This window comes from Triticum aestivum, chromosome 2B (assembly GCF_018294505.1).
Source record: "Triticum aestivum cultivar Chinese Spring chromosome 2B, IWGSC CS RefSeq v2.1, whole genome shotgun sequence".
NCBI classification, from domain to species: domain Eukaryota; kingdom Viridiplantae; phylum Streptophyta; class Magnoliopsida; order Poales; family Poaceae; genus Triticum; species Triticum aestivum.
This window is the reverse complement of record NC_057798.1, coordinates 79531001-79548360: the sequence shown is the minus strand read 5'-3', so window position 1 is coordinate 79548360 and position 17360 is coordinate 79531001.

Here is a 17360-nt window from a genome sequence, read left to right as displayed (position 1 = left end):
AGGCTTGGCCTCTATCCATTTGGTGAATTTATCCACCATGACTAGTAGTATTTTTGCTTGTGGGTTCCTCCTTTAAGGGGTCCAACCATGTCAAGCCCCCAGACCGCAAAAGGCCAAGTAATGGGTATGGTTTGTAGGGCGGTAGGCGGCATGTGGCTTTGATTAGCAAATAATTGGCAGCCGACGCATCGCTGGACTAAGTCCTAAGCATCTGCCCGGGCCGTCGGTCAATAAAATCTGGTACGGAAGGCCTTGCTCACAAGGGCTCGGGCTGCGGTGTGGTGCCCGCCGAGTCCAGCATGAATTTCCTCCAGAAGGTTCCGCCCTTCCTCTTCGGAGATACACCTTTGAAGGACTCTGGTGGTGCTTTTCTTATAAAGCTCTCCTTCGTGGACTATATAGGCTTTAGATTGCCGCACTATGCAGCGTGCCTCATTTTGGTCCTCGGGTAGTTCCTGCCTAGTTAAGTAGGCTAAGAATGGTTCTGTCCACGGGGCAATTACTGCCATTATTATGTGGGCTGAGGGTGTGACTTCATTGACGGAGTCTTCCGTTGTGTCAGGGTGTTCGGGGTCAGGTGATGCGGCCTGGTCCAGATTGTTAATTTCGGATTCCCCTTCCCATTGTACGGATGGCTTGAATAGCCTTTCCAGGAAAATGTTAGGGAGGGCAGCATCGCGCTTTGCGCCGATGTGTGCCAGGACGTCTGCTGCCTGATTATTTTCCCGGGGAATATGGTGGAATTCCAGCCCTTCGAACCGACCTGACATATTTAGGATGGCGTTGCGATAAGCTGCCATTTTCGGATCTTTGGCATCAAAGTCCCCGTTTATTTGGGATATCGCGAGGTTCGAATCCCCCCACACCTCAAGGCGTTGAATGCCCATGGAGACTGCCATCCGGAGGCCATGTAGCAGGGCCTCGTATTCGGCTGCATTGTTGGAGTCCGTATACATTATCTGGAGTACATATTGAATTGTATCTCCTGTTGGGGACGTCAAGACGACGCCAGCCCCCAGACCCACCAGCATTTTTGGAGCCATCGAAGTGCATGGTCCAGTTGGAATATGTGCCGTACTCTTTAGGGAGTTCGACTTTAGTCCATTCAGCGACAAAGTCGGCCGAGGCTTGCGGGCTTATATGTTATGTCGAACGGGAGGAGCTCAATGGCCCATTTGGCAATCCGGCCCATTGCGTCGCGGTTGTTTATGATACCGTTAAGAGGTACTTCGAAGGCTACTATTATCGAACACTCTTGAAAGTAGTGTCGTAGCTTCCGGGATGCCATGAACACCGCGTATGCTATTTTTTGGTAATGCGGGTATCGGGACTTGCATGGAGTGAGGACAGTGGACACGTAGTACACTGGTTTCTGGACAGGGAATTTGTGTCCGTCAGTTTCTCGTTCGACGACAAGGACTGCGCTTACAACTTGGTGAGTTGCCGCGATGTATAACAACATTGGTTCGCCGATGCTAGGCGCGGACAGGACAGGGTTTGTTGCCAGTATGGCTTTTATTTCTTGGAGTCCGGCCGTGCCGGCATCCATCCACTCGAAGTGTTCGGTGCGCCGGAGGAGGCGGTAAAGGGGTAATGTCTTTTCCCCCAAGCGGGAGATGAAGCGGCTTAGAGCCGCCATGCATCCAGTCAATTTTTGTATTTGCTTGAGATCCTTTGGAATATCCAATTGTGACAGAGCTCGGATCTTGGCTGGGTTTGCTTCAATTTCTCTACCGTATATGATGAAGCCCAAGAGCTTTCCAGCTGGTACGCCGAAGACGCATTTTTCCGGGTTAAGCCTAATGTCATATTTTCGGAGGTTATCGAACGTGAGCCTCAAGTCGTCTATTAGAGTTTCGACGTGTTTGGTTTTAACGACCACGTCATCCACGTACGCTTCAACCGTTTTGCCGATCTGGTTGGCCAGACATGTCTGAATCATGCGCTGATATGTTGCGCCGGCGTTTTTGAGCCCGAAGGGCATTGTGTTGAAGCAGAATGGGCCGTATGGGGTGATGAATGCCGTTGCGGCTTGGTCTGACTCTGCCATCTTGATTTGGTGGTAGCCAGAGTATGCATCGAGGAAACACAATGAATCGTGTCCTGAAGTGGCGTCGATGATTTGATCAATGCGGGGGAGGGGGGAATGGATCCTTTAGGCAGGCCTTATTTAGGTCTTTGAAATCGATGCATAGGCGCCAGGATTTGTCCTTCTTTGGTACCATTACTAGGTTTGCTAGCCAGTCCGGATGTTTTATATCTCTGATGAATCCGGCTTCCAGTAGTTTGGCTAGCTCCTCTCCCATGGCTTGTCTCTTAGGTTCGGAGATACGCCGAAGAGTCTGCTTAATGGGCTTGAATCCTTTTAGGATGTTTAGGCTGTGCTCGGCCAGCCTGCATGGGATTCCTGGCATGTTTGAAGGGTGCCAGGCAAAAATGTCCCAATTTTCTTGTAGGAATTCTCTGAGTGCGGCGTCTACATTAGGGCTTAGTTATGCCCCAATGGAGGCCGTTTTTGTAGTGTCCGTTGGATGGACTTGGAACTTGACTATTTCGTCTGCCGGCTTGAAGGAGGTGGACTTGGATCTTTTGTCGAGTATCACGTCGTCCCTGTCCACCTTGTAGCGCAACACAGTTAGTTCCTCGGCCGCCAGGGCTTCGGATAATGCCTCGAGGGCCAGTGCGGCTGTCTTATTTTCGGCGCGGAGCGCTGTGTCTGGATCACTAGCAAGACTGATGATTCCGTTGGGTTCGGGCATGTTGAGCTTCATGTACCTGTAATGGAGTTTAGCTTGAAAAATTGTGAATGCTTCTCGCCCTAATAGAGCGTGATATCCGCTGCTGAACGGGGCCACTTGAAATGTGACCTCCTCGGATCTGTAATTATCCGGCGTGCCGAACACCACATCTAGTGTGATTTTCCCTGAATAGCACGCTTCCCGGCTGGGGATTAGTCCTCTAAAGGTTGTGTTGCTTCGCTCAATGCGGCTCCAGTCTATTTCCATTTTACGTAGGGTTTCCTCATAGATGAGGTTCAATCCGCTGCCACCGTCCATGAGTACCTTTGTAAGCCGGAATCCGTCCACTATCGAACTGAGGACCAGTGCGGCTGGTGCTCGGGCTGTCCGGAATTTAGGTTCGTCACTGGCATTAAAGGTAATAGCCGTGTCACTCCATGGGTGTATTGTCGCTACTTGCTAGACTTCGGTAAGGCTATGGAGCATTTGTTTCCTCGCATTGTTTGATGCAAAAGTCTCGAAGACTGTTGACACCGTACTGGCGTTTCTGGGGTGGTGCTCTGCGGATTCTAGAGTTAGAAGCTCCTCACCACTTCTGGCCACCTGCCGGAGTATCCTACATGCTCTAAGGCTATGAGTTGGTGTGATGCCCTCTGTATTATGAATTTTATAGGGTCCATTGAGCCATCCCTCCAGTACGGTTCCATACCCTATAGAGGGTTTTTGTTTTTTGCCCTTTGGCCCAGGTGTCTGGCGATAATGCGCCCTTTTGTTCCGGACTGGGATTGTATTTGGGGTCGGATTGTCCCAGAATTTTGTTTCGGTTTTCTGAACGCTTTCTGTCGCACAGTACTTTCGTACTATGGATGTCAAGTCGGCGAAGTGTGTAATTTCGCGGCGACTTATGGCGTTGAGGATTCCGATGTCCGTGCAGTTGTTACAGAATGATGAAATTGCATCCCTCTCGTGGCAGTCCTTTATCCTATTCATAACCAGGAGGAATCTAGCCTAGTAATGGTGTACTGTTTCCCTGGGCTCTTGCCGAATTTGGGATAGATCACTTATATTTGGGTGGGTGGGTGGATTTAAATCCGAAACCTCGCCCGATCTAAGACTCAGGGGCCAAGAAATTTCCGAACTCGGAGGCTTGTTTTCTTGGACGTTATCCAATGAATCGGTCCCGCTGCCTGACTTTAGGTTCAGGGCTTGGGCGCCATCCTCCCCTCCGCGGATGTCCGGCTTGGAGGGATAAGGAATCCAAACACATCTGGTTCTTAGGATGGGTGAAGATTTGCCGCATTGTTCCTCCACCACTTCAACGTGGTGCATGACCTAGGGAGAGTCAATCTCTCTCAGATCAGGTTTAAGCCCAATCTGGCCGTAATCTGTAGCGACTCCCAGGGCGGCGATGCGATCCAAGAGCTCGTTTAAGGAAAAGAGCTCCATCGGATCTAACTGCTCGGCGAGTTCCGAGCTGATGTGGAGATTGCTTTCGATGACCCGAGAGGTCATCGTCGGCGCGGCGGCCGAACAGGCGGTCATCAAAAAACTGCCTAGCCGGAGAGTTTGGCTGACAGCCAAAGCTCCTTTAGCAACAGCGCCGTCTTTAAAGATGGGGTGCGGCATCCTTCCTGACGGTGACGACACAGAGGAACTCTCAATGAAAGCACCAATGTCGGTGTCAAAACCGGCAGATCTCGGGTAGGGGTCCCGAACTGTGCGTCTAGGCGGATGGTAACAGGAGACAAGGGACACAATGTTTTTACCCAGGTTCGGGCCCTCTCAATGGAGGTAAAACCCTACTCCCGCTTGATTAATATTGATGATATGGGTAGTACAAGAGTTGATCTACCACGAGATCAGAGAGGCTAAACCCTAGAAGCTAGCCTATGGTATGATTGTTGTTCGTCCTACGGACTAAAACTCTCCGGTTTATATAGACACTGGAGAGGGCTAGGGTTACACAGAGTCGGTTACAATGGGAGGAGATCTTCATATCGAATCGCCAAGCTTGCCTTCCACACCAAGGAAAGTCCTATCCGGACACGGGACGAAGTCTTCAATCTTGTATCTTCATAGTCCGGGAGTCCGGCCAAAGGTCATAGTCCGGCCATCCGGAAACCCCCTAATCCGGGACTCCCTCACCCCCTTAGAGGGATGAACTAACCTTGGGTTTTGTCGATGATGACTTCATGTAGGTGTTGAAGATGTGGATGCTCAATGTTGATTTATATCATTTGGAGCAATCCTTTGGAGTGAGTTGCACTTTCAATACCTACACTGGTTAGTCCCACAAGGAACAAAAAAGGATATCCATAGACATAGAGTGATGCACACAAGATGATGTATATGAAAGCATTGGATTACCTTGTCCCTTGTCTTACCAACAAGAGGGTTTGTGACTCCTTGAACTAGTGCAAGATGTGAAAGTTGATTGCACTTGTCCTTGCCAAAATGATGTCAGTGAAGAATGTTGGCGGAGTCACCCTCAAGAACTCTCTAGTTCTTCTTCTTCGGGATCCACACCATGTTGATGGGAATCCTTGGAGTTGTAGTCGTACTCGATGAAGTAGAACTTGAAGTAGTCTAGGGAACCCACTTGACCAAGGCCTTGGGAGCTTCTTCAAATGCATCAATCTCCTCTTGGAGCTCATCCTTGCCTTTTTGCTTGTGGTCTTGTGGTGGAAGATCATCTTGAGCTTCTGTCCCTTTGAAGGAAGTAGGATCATACTTCTCTTGTTGAGTAACAAACTTCGTCTTGGGGTATTGATCTTCTTCCCACTCAACTCCATTGGCATTGAACTTTCGTTCAAAACCAACACCTTGGTTCTTCCGGTGCCTTCCTTGCTTGCGTACAATTTCCTCGAATTGCTTACTCCCGGCAAGGCTCTTTTAAACACCTTTCTCTATAATTCCCTTCAATAAAATATTTTCTTGCTCAAGTGTAACTTGGCTAAGAGAGTCATTAGTGGAATCAAGAGAACTACTAGAAGCAACAACATTGGATTTAGCATGATTATTGTTACTACTAGAGGAACAATCCTTCTTGTTTTTGTTACTAGACTTGACTTGAGGCATGTAAGTAGATAAGAGTAAACGCTTGGCAATGTAAGAAGAACTTTTCTTGCGAAGATCATCATTGATTGCCTTTAAGAACTCATGCTCTTGCTCAAGGTTGAGCTTTTCAAAGCGTAACTTCTCATGAGTCCTTAAAAGTTCTCGATGATCCCCTAAGATATTTTCATGAGCTAACTTAAGAGTGTTTAGTTCTTTAGTTAGGAGCTCAATTTTCTCCTTATCATCTTCATTCCTTTTATCTTGATTAGCATGATTAATTGACGTTTCATCATAGTATCCATCACTAGAGTTGTCAATAAGTAAATCATCATCACCTAGCAAGTCATCTTCATCACTATTGTAATCAACATACTCGGGGAGTTGATTGACACAAGTGCTAGACTGACAACACCTTCATCTTGAGTATGTTCAGAGTCGGACTGATAGCTTCTCTCGGAGTGATGTTCAGAGTCGGAACCGGATACCCATTCACCAACATGAGCTTGATGTCTTTGTTTTGTGTAGCTCCTTGATGACTTGTCCTTCCTTTCTGAATCCTTGCTTCTCTGGGACGTTCTTCGTTCATAACGATCATCTCTACTCCCTCTATCTCTTGGCAGTGATTCTTCTCTTCTGCTTCTCCTTTTAGGTGATTCTTCGCTTCTTTTGTAGGGAGCCGTACACTCATTGGAATAGTGTCCGGGTCTTCCACAGTTGTAGCAATTTCTCTCTCGACTGGCAGATCTTTTGTCATTGTAGGACCTTGACTTGGAACTTCTTTCCTTGCTTCTACTCTTGTAGAATTTGTTGAAGTTCTTCACCATTAGGCTCAATTCTTCATTGAAGGTTTGTTTCTCACTTGATGATGTGGGAGCTTCACATGAGGCTTTGTAAGCACCACTTGACTTGTTGTGCAGGTCCTCCTTATCCTTGAGTGAAATCTCATGAGCAACAATTCGTCCAATGACCTCCGTTGGCTTGAGATTCTTGTAATTGGGCATCATTTGGATCAATGTGCACACGGTATCATATTTTCCATCCAAGGCTCTTAGGATCTTCTTGATGATGAATTTGTCAGTCATCTCTTCACTTCCTAAGCCGGCAATCTCATTTGTGATGAGAGCAAGCCTAGAGTACATTTCATCAACGCCTTCACCATCCTTCATCTTGAACTTGTCAAGTTGCCTTTGAAGCACATCCAATTTGGATTCCTTGATGGAGTCGGTACCTTCGTGCATATCAATCAAAGTGTCCCAAATTTCCTTTGCATTCTCAAGACGGCTGATTTTTTTGAATTCTTCGGGGCACAATCCGTTGAAGAGGATATCACAAGCTTGAGCTTTGTATTGCATCATCTTCAACTCATCCGCGCTAGCTTCACAGTTCGGTTCTCTCCCATCAAAGAATTCACCTTGCAAGCCAATACACACAATAGCCCAAACGGCAGGGTTATGACCGAGAATATGCATTTTCATCTTATGCTTCCAACTCGCAAAATTAGTACCATCAAAGTAAGGACCTCTACGATGGTAGTTTCCCTCGCTAGACGCCATACTCTCCTAGGTTGTGAAACCAATGCTATGACCACCAAAAGCTATGGAAATCAAAGAAAATGGAGACCAAGGCTCCGATACCACTTGTGGGATCTTGAAGTATGTCTAGAGGGGGGGTGATTAGACTACTTGACAAAATAAAAACTTAACCTTTTCCCAATTTTAGACTTTGGCAGATTTTAGCAAGCTTAGCACAAGTCAAGCAATCTTAACACAATTCAAGCAAGCATGCAAAGAATATATGAGCAGCGGAAAATAAAGCATGCAACTGACAAGAATGTAAAGGGAAGGGTTGATTTTTGAGCCGTGGTTCCGATAGGTGGTGCTATCATACATCCATATTGATGGAGACTTCAACCCACAAAGGGTAACGGCTGCGCGAGTCCACGGAGGGCTCCACCCAAGAAGGATCCACGAAGAAGCAACCTTGTCTATCCCACCATGGCCGTCGCCCACGAAGGACTTGCCTCACTAGCGGTAGATCTTCACAAAGTAGGAAATCTCCTTGCCCTTACAAACTCCTTGGTTCAACTCCACAATCTTGTCGGAGGCTCCCAAGTGACACCTAGCCAATCTTGGAGACACCACTCTCTAAGAAGTAACAAATGGTGTGTTGATGATGAACTCTTTGCTCTTGTGCTTCAAATGATAGTCTCCCCAACACTCAACTCTCTCTCACAGGATTTGGATTTGGTGGAAAGAAGATTTGAGTGGAAAGCAACTTGGGGAAGATTCATATGGTAGGAATGGAATATCTTGGTCTCAACACATGAGTAGGTGGTTCTCTCTCAGAAATGGTAAGTTGGAAGTGTACGTTCATTCCGATGTCTCCATGAATGAAGAGGAGGTGGAGGGGTATATATAGCCTCCATACAAAATCTAACCGTTACACACAATTTACCAATCTCGGTGGGACCGAATTAAGAAACTTGATCTGACCGATTCAGTAAACCTAGTGACCGTTAGAATTTTTGGTGGGACCGACATGCAACTCGATAGGACTGATATGGTTAGGGTTAGGGCATAACGTAATCTTGGTGAGACCGATTACACAAACTCGGTGAGACCGATTTTGGTAATAAGCTAACCAGAGAGTTGGTCAAATAAACTCGGTGGGACCGGTTCGCTCATTTCGGAGGGACCGAAATGTTATGCAAGGGAAACAGAGAGTTTACATTGCAATCTTGGTGGGACCGATCGCTCATCTCGGTGGTACCGAAACGTTACGAAGGGAAATAGAGAGATTACAATCCCATCTCGGTGAGACCGAGATCCCTATCGGTAAGACCGATTTGCCTAGGGTTTGTGGCAGTGTCTCTGACATCTAAACTCGGTGGCGCCGACTAGAAAGAATCGGTGGGGCCGAGTTGGACTTTAGGTTTAGGTCATATGTGGATGTGAGAAAGCAGTTGAGGGTTTTGGAGCATATCACTAAGCACTTTGAGAAAGAACCTCATTAAGCAACACCTCATCCCTCCTTGATAGTATTGGCTTTTCCTATAGACTCAATGTGATCTTGGATCACTAAAATATAAAATTTAGAGTCTTGAGCTTGAAGCTTGAGCCAATCCTTTTATCCTAAGCATTTTGAGGGGTCCACTTTTCTCATCCATGCCATGCCATTCATTGAACTTTCCTAAAATATTTATCTTGGAATAGTATTAGCTCAATGAGCTATATGTTGTTAGGAATTACCGAAACCACCTAGGGATAGTTGCACTTTCAGGGTTAGATTGGGTGAAACCAGTTCTCTGTCCATCGTAGTAGGGGTACAATCTGTGAGAGTTTGGGTTATGTGTGGTAGGGTTGGTTCTCGTGCATGTACAACCGGGGTGCTATCTCCACCAAGAGGTAGCATTGTTTTATTTGAAGACTGTGTTTTTAGTCCGCTAGATACTGGCATCACCCGCTCCAATTCAAATGGCTGATAAACAGGAAACATAGTTGAATGTACAAACATTGTATGAGAGACAGATGCAATAGATAGTGTGGAAAAAAGAGGGCATGAAATAGTTGACATGTATATTGTTTAACTAAAATGGATAGCATGACATAATTTCACATATATGATGTCTATCTAAACTGGATAGCATAGCATAACATAATTCAAAGATATGATGAATAACTAAACAGGATCGCATGACATAATTCACCTACATGTTATCTAAGTAATCAGGATCGCATCATTTAATTCACATATGTGATTTTTATGCTAAACAGAGGGCATTCGATATGATGTCTGAACTAAGGACATGGTGTTGAATATTGTGTATATGATGTCTAAACTATGCAATGCAAGACGCCATATGCATGATATGAGCACTATAACCATGCCAAGTTAGAGCATACACCTCGGTGGGGGAATAGGACTGGTCATCTGTCTCTGAATCCATCTCTGAGGAGCTATCGGGACCCAACAAGAGATCTGCTTCGAAAAGTAGCACTGCCTGCTCTGAACGCTTTGTTTTCACTCGAGATTTATCTATCTCCCACCCAAATGGCCGATTCACAGGAAGAGTAGTTTAATGTACAAACATTGTCGACAAATGGAAATGTAATGAAGAAAAGGATGTGCAAGATATCATTCAAATATATGATGCCTCGTTAAACACGATGGCATTGCACATTTCACATATATTATGGCTGGCTAAAAGACATGAGACTGCATAATTCCCATATATGATATAGAAACTAAACATGTGGCATTACAGAACATGTCTAAACTAAGCAGATGACATATATGATGTCAAAAGTAAGCATTGCAAGGCAACATATGCATGATATGACTAACATCATCATGCCAAGGTAGAGCAAACACCTTGGGGGTCAATAGGAGTGGTCAGCGGCATCGGAATCCGCCTCAGAACAGATATCTTCTTCTGGATTACAATGTGGAGAGGGGTGGGGAGGGTTTGCCATTGAACCCACCATGGAGCGATGTCTGCATGACATTGTATTGCCGCGCAAAACACTTTTCTTTTTCCCTACATGTTCAACATGACTGTGTACAATATCTAACGTGCATACGAAAAAAATATGATGAGATTATGTAAGGAGAGTATGCAGAAATTTAGAGTGATGGTAACAACCACTAGATGGATTCAAAAATAATGATAGCAGGCTAATGATTGCTTTAATTTAATAAAAAGACAGATGATGATTGCTTTACTATTTGTTTCCCAACCAAGATGAACAACATAAGCATACCCTAGGTGAACCAGATATTAGAATATTATTCTACCACTAATGCACTTGGTCTTGTTTTCATGCATAGGATTTTGAAAAGTAGGTCCGGGTGGATGTTTTGTTTCATTCCTTTCAACAAAATGCATGAATAATTGAATAGTAGAGTGCCATTGGAAAATTCCCTATTGCTATGTTTTTCCGTTGAACCAAAATAGCCCTAATGGATCGACATGAATGTATAGTAATAAGTGATGCAACAAGTGTACAACCTCTTTGCCGTAGCCGTGTCAACGTCAACATCATTGGGTTGGTTGCTGAAGCAGTTGAGACAGAGGTGGCTGTCGGAGGTGTGGAGGAAGATCTGAGGAATCTGTAGACGACGTCCAGGGCACTGCTCTGTTGTGATGGACTGTTCTGTCATTGGAGCAACTCCGGTGAGACGTAAGACGTCAAGGCTGAAGCAACACATGACAGACATCATCAATCTCAAGTGGGATTCTAATATCATCTCCAATAGATGATGTAAAATAGATGTAAAATTTACATCACTAAAAACCACCTGACTACAACAGATGAGGTAAAAACTGTTGACTCTGAACTTAACTATCGAAACTGAAATTTACTGTGGAATCTGAATGTTACTGTTGAAACTGAACGCAATGGTAGCAGAGAGGCACTTGACATGTAGTTTAGGGAGGGCCTGCAGTTCATATTCAACCTGCACCCCCTGAGACGCCAGCCACCACCAGCCGAACCGCCGGCCCCAGCGCCGCCTCGCCGCCCCGAAACAACTCCCCACCGCCGGTTCGCCGCTGCCCTGACCTGCCCTCTAGGCCCCCCACCCCCACCATGAACCCTAAGATAGATAGTGGGGTACCACTCCGGCGAGCCCCCATCCCCGCTGCGGGTGGTTCTTCCTTAACTCTGCCGAGCCCCCCCCACCCCCTGAAAATCGACTGACCCAAAAGTCGATTCAGTCAACTGAAGTGTAGCTAAATCGGAGCATAGCATCAGCACGAGCGAGGGGGAGAGCAGCAGCTGCAGCGTGAGCAAGCGAGCGAGAGTCGGAGCAGCATCAGCAGCTGGATGAGCAAGCGATCGAGCGAGAGCCGGAGCAGCAGCAGCAGCGCGAGCGAGCGAGCGAGAGCCGGAGCAGTAGCTATAGATCCGACTGGTATGGATACCGCCGCTGAAGGGGCCTCACACTATGGGAGAGCCATTGTGGAGATGTCGTCCGCGGCGCCGGCTTCAAGGTAGCCATTCCATGGGGGTGCGGGATGGAGCACCGTCGGCGCCGGGAGGTCGAGTTAAGGAGAAGGTTCGGTGCGATGAGTGTACAACCTCTTTGGTGGCTCCGAGTAGGCCTCGGCTTCATCCGAGGAGTCGGTGAGGATGTTGCGGTTCCGGTGGAGCAAGTTAAGGCGGCGCTGTGGGGATGGAGCAGCCGCGATAGACGAGGCGATTGTTGGAGCAGCTCCTTGGAGGTGGAGGATGGGACGGCTGAACCGGCAGGACAACGAGATGGACGATGGATCCTCATCCGGGGAGGTGGACGAGGGACGTCGAGCTGTTGCGGTGGACGATGTCATCGGGGAAGAGGCTCCGGCTGGGCAAAGGTGAGGAGGGTGGGGTTTCACGGCTGGAGCGGAGAGGTTATGGCGGCCTGGGATTTCAAATGGCGAAAAGGAGGCGATGGGAGGGGGTGAACCATGACTTTGGGACGCGCTTGTCCAAAATGTAGGGTGTGTTACAAAAGTACCCCCCACCGATTTGAACTAGCGGCCCTTTCGGCTCAGGGTTAGAAGGGGGATTTCACGTGTCGGGATTTGGCAGCTGGAGGGAGTTTTCGCGCGCGTTGTAATTTCGGGATAGCAAGGCGCGGGTTGTGAAGGCGCCAGTTTTGGGAGCAGGATATCTAACGTGTAATATTGTACTTGTACGTACCAAATCAATTCGCACTTCCCTCAACCAAAAAGAAAACAAAAAAATAAAACTATTGACACCACACAAAGAGAGAGTCTTGCCCCCTTTTACTATACAAATGCTATTCAAAGCTACTCCCACCTTCCATCTAAACAGGGCCTAATGCATTTTTTGATGCTAACTTAGACCAAATATTAGAGCAACAATATATGACATGCAACTTACACAAAGCACACCGTTAAATTCGTGTGTGAAAGGAGCTTTCAATGATATAATTTTCACATTGTGCATGTCATGTACTATTAATCTTCTCAATAGTCAAAGGCGATCTTAAAAAACGCATTACGCCCTATATAGATGGAAGGAGGGAGTATGAATCCATGTTATGTCCAATTAATTTTTTTCGCTTGCTGTATAATGCATGTAACCTACTCATACCAACATTTTAGTGCATTCCAAATGTCTATACTACCGCTGCAATTCGAACTGAATTTGAATTCGTTTCTCTATTTCAATAAGAATCTACAATCATGATTGTTGCCAACTTCAACCATCATTCATGTATTACCTTAATAACACACCACATGATTACTATAGAGCTAGATATGAACTATGTGTACTACATGAAGTCGAATTCTATTTTTTGAATACACTTGATGTTGATTCCAAATAATAGTACATTTGATGTATTAACTATATATTCGTAATATAAACCATGTTCCATAGATACACCATGTTTATCAAACAAAGTATAGTGCCCCGGCCGCCCCCCTACATTATGACAAGTATTTAGACCTAAGCTGCAAAAGCCACACATTAGCCCTTATTATAATCAATGTTCTATATATTATACGTAGTACTAGAAAGATGCCCATGTGTTCCATAGAACATCAACATGATCAAGGGGAGGCCTAATTTGCAAATATGGAGAGGGGTGTGGGTATCTTTTTTCAAAATTGCCATAGTTTCCTTCCTATCCGTCCGATATAAATCGGACGGCCTATATTGCAGGATGGCAGGCACACCCATCATCAACAACTCCATTTTTTTATAAGAGTAGAGATAAAATATATTATATGTTGTATAACATGTTCATAACCACACCATGTGTATCACTATTATATATATATTCACACATGCGTCGGTTTAAGACACTATGATAAATTCTTAAAATATCGGAATTCACTTTTTATAATGAAGTATGATCTCTATTCGTCTTTTACACCCACACAATCCTCTTATCTTTGTAGTTAGTGCTAACTTTCTCTTGTGCATGCACACACCCGCATCCCTCTCACCCTCCCTCAGCATTCTCTAGCGCCATCGCGCAAATTCGTCTTTTCACTTTAGGTCGTTCACCCATGGTGTGTGTAGGCCCCCCAACTCCTTCTTTACGACACACATCGATCGATATACCTCTCTAGCCTGGTGTGCCTAGCACAAACACAAGCTTCCCCTCTTCTCTTATCACCGTCCATGCCTCACTCCCACCACTCTTTTCATCGATCTCGTACTCGCACACTCCTTCCCCCTTGATATAGTATGCCTCTCGCACCACCTCCTAGATGCATCCCTCTCTCTCTCTATCCTTCTCCCCATGCCTCATTTGCCTCTAACACACACATGCATGTATACCGATCGATCTCCCAACATATACCTAGGTCGACTTTAACTATTCTGCCCCCCCCTCGATCGACGTACCTCACAAGTTAGGTCTCTCCTTTCTCTGACAAAGGACGATTGATCTTCCTATGTAGTTACGTCTACTCACCACAGCCATGTCGTCCCCCCTCATCATTCATGCATGCCTCCTGACCCGTCTCTCACACGCACGTGCACGGACAGGCAGCCATCCCCTCTCTTATTCATATTGCAGGTGTGCCCTCCATTTGTCTAGCAAGCCTATCCCACCATTTATTAGAAGCAACTCCACTACCACCCCCTCCAACACTCTAGCTCTGTCTATCTCCCAACCTTATTCCTCTCCCACACATATGCATGGATGTCGATCAATCTCCCTAAATACATGAGGCAGGCCTCTCTCCTCCTCCACACATATACCAGCCATTGTACCTCTATAGGTAATTAGGCCTCCCTCCCCCACCCCCCACACCGATAGTCGATCGCTCTAGGTAGGTATCCATGCCACAGAGATAATCTGCACCTGTCCCCTCTCACGTTCCAGTAGGCCAACCACTCTATATCTTTGACGTGGGCACACACAAATTCGATGGCACTCTTTATCGATCGCATGCGCACATAGACACACATCATCCCTCTCTTCGATTCTATGGACACCTCAAGCCGATGATACCTCCACTCTCTTCTCGTGGATCGCCCCCTCTATGTATATGATATATCCTGGACTCTATTTCACACACATTTTATATGTTACATTTTTTGATTGACCCCCCCCCAAAAACTCTCACGAACCCACACACTATATCAATCTATGTTTATATCTCTCTCACACAACCCCATGTAGGTGGTGTACGTAAACAAGAAGAGAATAGGTGCACCGTGCCCGTACTCGCGCTTCGTGCCCAGCCACACCCGCGCGGGTACACGGTGGAGCTCATTTCTGTACAAAATGGCAGACCACGTGCTAATTTCAATGCGTGTAGCGGTTGTTTACCTACAGAGATCGTGTACCACGCGTGCACGAAACAAACTTCGACTTGATGCGTTGGCGCGTTATTTCTAAATAAAGTTATATCACTCAATGGCACATACACAGAATATAAAATGATTTTTATGGAGAAAAAGGTAGTCCGCTCCACTATAGACAATGGAGCCTGCCTCCCTGGTTTGTTTCTCTTCAGAGTATCTCACACAAGGCTGCAGTGGCCTCTCTCTCTCTCACCGTTGGTCACTGATCCGGCCGCATCCCGTTTGCCGGCGGAAAGGGAGGATGTGCATCGTTTCTCCGTTCGACGGTGCCGAGGCAGCACGTCCCGATCTGCGGTACACGCCGTTCTCTCTGACCAAGCTCCGGCGCGGTAGGGCCTATGCCACCTGCTCGCTGCCGCATTATGGGCAGATTCCGCCCACCGCCGCTCACCTAGTTACATCCCGACGACCTACAGTTATCCCCTCCAGCCATGCTCCACTGCTCGTCTTCCCACATTGCTGCATGTGGATCTTCCATAGTTCTTTTCCCAAAATGTAGCTCGTCTGGCGTACTTTCCATATTGCAATCTCGTCCTCACACCATTTTAGACAAACACAACCGTGTTGTTATCTTCCCTTTGGACAAGGAATATGCTTCTTTTTTGTCGTCGCCTGTGTCATCAACTGTTATTGGCCAGTAATTGTTTCCTTTCTACCTCTTTTTTGCAAACAGGGCTATCCATTTCACCTCGTTGCTATTGCGACCTTTTGGTGAACTACACAAATCACTTTTTTCTTAAGAGTGTTTTGTGTAGTTGTACTAAAATGCCACATGAGCAACGTCTCTACATTTCAGTGCGACTGCACAAAGGGAGATTGGTTTTGGTCTATCCTCCTCATCCAACTCCGGGCCTAATCTTCTCCAACTAGTTAGTCTTAAGAGAGACTGCAAAGGTCACCGGCTTCTATTTGTGTGTTTATTGTTTCATCGGCAGTCCTCTATTATCGTAATCACACTTAATATCTTTGGAACAGGGACGCTCAGCTCTATTATAGTGGAACTACACAAAATGATTGGAATGTTCCATGCTCCAGACATCTACTTTTTTCCCAACATGCCTTGTTGATTTAGACAGAGCTGGGGGGACGTTGCTGCTAATGAAAGCATGGATCAATTTTAATTTAACACCTTCTCATAACTTTGTCTTCAGTTGAGTAGCTCTGATCTTCTAATAATTGAGATGCATTAGCAAGGAAGTTAGTTTTTTATTGTTTCCGAAAGAGCATCGATGGCAAGACACGTGAAACAAAAGCTGAAATCTCGCACCATTGTACAATTTCATGTCGTTGGGAAATTATTTGTATAGTACGTCAATTATGTAAACAACCATAAATACGCTCTTCTTTGAATCCGCTCATACTACTCCATCCGGAGTATATTTAATAACCGAGGGGGTAGTGCACAACCACATGGGTGACTCAACCCGGTCGTTTCGCCGCATTAATAGTGAGTAATGAGCAGTAAAATCATAAGCCCCACCTTTCCCACTGTAAGTTGCTCGGAAGAAGCAACCATCAATACGCTCTTCTTTGAATCCGCTCATACTACTCCATCCATCACTGTTTATAGAGCACGCTTCAGAAAAAGAAACAATCTCTGGGACCAAGGCGATCAGCCTGAAAAATAGTATTGGTAGTTATAGCACGGCGTCTATTACTAGAGGAAATAGTGCGTACACACATGCATAATGAAGCGCACCTCCTCTTGGCATATCACTGACATGTGGGACCGGAGCGTGAGCAAACTGATCTGAATTGACGGCAAAATGGCCAACCCGCCGTTCCTTGAGAGAGACGAGGAGCGAGAACACACAGATGGGCTCGCATGGAGGCCAAGATATATTCGAGCATGGTTGATCGTTACCATCATTACATGTTGGGCTGCCGTTTTCCGCCCTTCTCCGGAATAAATGTGTACTTTATCAGAGATTAAAAAAATAAGAGTACACACGCTCCACCATGCGGTTCTATTAGTAGTACTACTCATACTACTAAACCTTGCTCTTGGATCTTCGCCTCTTCGTGAAGTCGAACAATGACGGTACTCCGCATGTTCGTGTATGCCTCTGGCAATCTGACACCGAATGAACTGATGCATGTCCACCACCTGGGCGAGAGTACGATGCATTAGTCAAAAGGCATAATTGAGCTTCACCTTGTCCTGCATGCTTGTCCTTGTTCTGCGAGTTGACGGGACACACCAAAAAGTAGTGCTAGTCCATACTCCCTCCTT